Source organism: Lagopus leucura, unplaced genomic scaffold, assembly GCF_019238085.1.
Source record: "Lagopus leucura isolate 7727_CA_CO unplaced genomic scaffold, USGS_WTPT01 Super-Scaffold_100028, whole genome shotgun sequence".
Taxonomy (NCBI): domain Eukaryota; kingdom Metazoa; phylum Chordata; class Aves; order Galliformes; family Phasianidae; genus Lagopus; species Lagopus leucura.
The window spans coordinates 2,136,596-2,140,296 of NW_024962279.1; the positions used below are offsets into that span (position 1 = coordinate 2,136,596).

At 46.2% G+C, this 3,701-nt stretch overlaps 1 long non-coding RNA gene across 1 annotated transcript; it reads right to left on the reverse strand.

Annotated features, from left to right (window-relative positions):
• Positions 1 to 196: 196 nt before the first annotated feature.
• On the reverse strand, positions 197 to 2,495 carry LOC122185279. Its single transcript, XR_006180829.1, has 3 exons — positions 2,455 to 2,495; positions 1,735 to 1,980; positions 197 to 353 (listed from the first exon to the last, which is right to left on the reverse strand). It is a non-coding gene; the product is annotated as an uncharacterized LOC122185279 (long non-coding RNA).
• Positions 2,496 to 3,701: the final 1,206 nt, after the last annotated feature.

Genomic DNA, 3,701 nt, shown 5'->3' on the forward strand with positions numbered 1-3,701 from the left:
GCCGGCCGCCTGCCTGCACTCCCTCGCTTTCCGCCTCTCCCCCCGTCGGGCTGGTGGACGGGGTGCTCCCGGGAGCCAATTTAAGGGGGCGGGCTCCATAGATCAAGCAGGAGAAAAAGATCCCGCCCCGCAGAAGCGGGACAGCCTTCCTCTCCTCCCGCCCACCCCCCTCATCCAACATGTCACTTTCTTTCATTCGGAGGAACGCCGGATTCGCAAGTTTTCGCTAGGCAAAGTCCTCGCTGCGGCAGTACCGCGCCTGGATGGGGCGGGCGGGTCCGAAACACCTGGGCAGAGCGAGGTTCTGGGGAGAAGAGCCACTTCCTCACTCCCTGGCAGCAGAGTGGAGTTTTCTTGCATAAAAGAAAGAAAAATGCCGGTTATGGAATCTTGAAGAAGTGAACGCGTATTCAAAGAATCCCACGTGCAACATTTTTATAGCATCGCTTTCCTTCTGCATTTCTCAGATATGAAGCACTTGAAGCAACTTTATTTAGAGTTACTTTTGTGTTGTGCTATCTTCAGCATCCTGAGGGAAAAGAAAGATTATTTCCTTATCTAAAAGGTGTCTCTTTTTCTTTTCTTCTTAGTCTTGTTTTACAATTTTGAAGCTTTAGATAAAAATTTTAGCCATCCTTTAAAGCCAGGTGCAACTCAATGTTGTCTCCTGCTGTCCATCACACTTGTGCACTGGTTGTTCTTTCCCCCAGCATGAGGAAAGATGCTATGAAATTTTGAGGAAAAAGAAAATAGATGTGGAAGTGCAAGTTCCCATCACTTGCACTTCCCTTGGAACAAAGAACTGAAGCACCACTACTTTCTGCAGAAAGGGAAAGCCTTAAAGTAATCAGTTCAGAATTCACTTCTAGACAAAACAGTACCTCCTAAGTATTCTAAACTATCTGCTGAAGCCCTACAAACCGGTTTGCAGATTTTACATGATCAGTACAGAAGAACATGTAAGCAGATCATCACCTGCACCGGGAGAAGGTCACATCTCAGCTGAGTGCTGTGCAGGAATCCTCACACTGGTAGAGTTCTACATCACCACATCTCTAATGCAAACCCGTAATGGCACAAAGCTCCCACTGTGCCTCTGTTATGCCTCTGTGTATGAACTGTGTTTAATTTAAGGTAATTCACTCATGCTGCCTTCTCAGGCTCAGCAAAGCCAGTGTGCTTCCAGCCTTGGGTTGCCAGCATACAGCCAGCTCTAACAACAGCACTGGGTCTTTTGCATCCAGCTTTAGAACTGGTGCAAGCAGTTATTTGCAAAGGAACAGCTCTTCACAATAGCTAAACAAGGCTGTGTCTCCATGCACTCACCTGTTGTGAATGAGCCTGCACCACATGTGATGCTAGTGCTGCAAAGAACTAAATGATCTTTAGGGCCCCTTCCAATCCAGGCTGTTCTATGATCTTCCTGTGCTAGTGGCTAATTTCTTGCTCGTGCACACACACATTGAGAAAGAAGTCCTTAGAATAGGAAAGACACCAAACTATTCTGAACTAACTGCAATCTGCAAAGCCGGCTGGGGCTGCTGTACAGCCTTCTCTGGCTGGTTGTGAAGGAGTATGACATCCCAACCCTTCCCATGCTCTGTTGTGTCCTGATAGAGTCTGAAAAGACATCGTGGTCCTGGGGCTTCTGGATGAAGGAAAATAAATGGGTATCTTGAAACATCACTGCATCATGGTGAGACTGCTTTGTTTTCTCAGCCTTCTCTGCCTTACCATCAATGCAATATCAGCTGTCGTGCTGTCATGCCAGTCTGTTGGGCTGCTGGGATTACTGAACCCCTGTCGGTTTTCTAGATCCTTCTCACATATGCCCCAATGCTTTCGGTCTTTGGAAAAGGGGGATATGCTGTGGCTGAGCATGGATGAGATCCAGGAGCATAAGCCACATCCTGCACTTAGGTGGGGCATGCATGGGAGTAGCAGGCCTTGAGCAATGCTGGGGGGAGAGAGCGGAGTTGCCTGAGGAAACAGAAAGAAGAACTGAGTCAGAGCAGAGGGAGAAGGGTTACGTGGAGCTGATTCTGTGTTATGGGTGATGGACGCAGCCCTGCTCATCTCCTTCACACAGGTATTGGGAAACAGCTCTCCTGCTTTATCTGTGTGCCCCCGGGGCAGCTGCCATGCCGGATGGGATTTCACAAGCACCCTGTGTCCCACTGGGCTGAGCCTCAGCACCCCCCTCACACCAGGGCTGGTGTTGGCAAGAGCTGAGATAAGAAAACCATAGAATCATTAAGGCTGGAAAAGGCCACTAAGATAACCTAGTCCAACCATCAACCCATTACCACCATGCCCACTGAACTATGTCCCTAAAAAGTCTGTCAAAGCTTTACTTTCTTGCTCAGATTTCTACCAGTCAACCAGTTAATTTGGCTCTAGGGTTGGGGTTAAGGAGTTCAGGAGCTGGCATGGGTGATATGTGGCAGCTCATACCTATGACATGGGTGGGTTGGATGGGATGGGCTGAAGTGTTGTATGAAGAAGCATCATCACGGGTTCTGTCTCTGATGTGAAACCTTGACACACATAAACCAGGAGAGAAGGAAAGATCAAAACCTTCCTTCTTCAGAAGTGAGGAGCTGACCCGTGGAGTAACTAAACAGGCTCATCTGATGGGTCAGAGTTGAGAGGATCCTGAAGTGTTCCTGGGACCAAATCCAGGCTTTCTGATGGTCCTAGGAGCTCAGCATTGCCTATAACAATGTTGTTTCTATTGACTGAAAAGTGGCACAGTGTGCAGCACTTTGAATTTCTGCACCTGGAGATTAGGAAGTGCAGAATGAAAGATGTAGCATAAGTAAATAGGTTACATGGAGATTAGAGAAACTAAGCTACAAACTGAAATTCAAATAACCTTCCTATTAGGAAGGATCTATTGATATTTACAGTATGGTAATTGTGCAGGCTTCAATCCTCACCTGGACAGAAGCAGCCTCTAAGAGCCCATAACTACTATGGAAAAATCCCCTTGAAAAACTTGAGAATTTTACCTACATAAATACTGCAAAAGTTGAGTTGCAAATGCCTCTTCTGTAAACTACAAAAGGAGAACTCAGTCACAACAGCAAAACTTTAGTAGGGAATTCAGGCAGTACAAATGGCAGCAAGAATACAGGAGCAGACCACATTTCCTGCAGCTTTCACACTCCTTTTCACCCTACTTACCTTTTCCTCACAGGTGAGTGCAATCCCCAGTCACTAATCTTTGTTCTTTTGCTGCTCTGCCTCTCCAGGCAGGTGTCACCTACCTTTATCTGCTGCATCCATTCTCTTGCCTGATGATTATCCCAGGAGGCAGATGTTTCCCTTTGATGGCTGTTCTTCAGTGCCACCAGATAACCAAAGACAGCAAACATATTTTCTCCTGGTGTCTAATCTGTGTGCTCAGAAAGTGAAAGATTTAATTCCCCTCAAAAAGCCAATCTCAGCCTGGTTTGCTTCTCTGCCTATTCTGGCAACAAAAATACCACCCTGTGCTCTATTTCTCTCAGTTTTGGAAGATGTTCTCCTCACATAAAGGATTTTCTTTAAAGGCTATTTCTGTTAAGGATGTTCTTTATTTTTATTTTTTTAGTAAAAGCTCCTTTAATCTTTTCCTGTTTCTTTGGAGAGGCTGAGACTTGCAGGCTCATGGTGTACAGTTAATTTTCAAACTGATTTTCAGTGCCAAGCCTACTCTT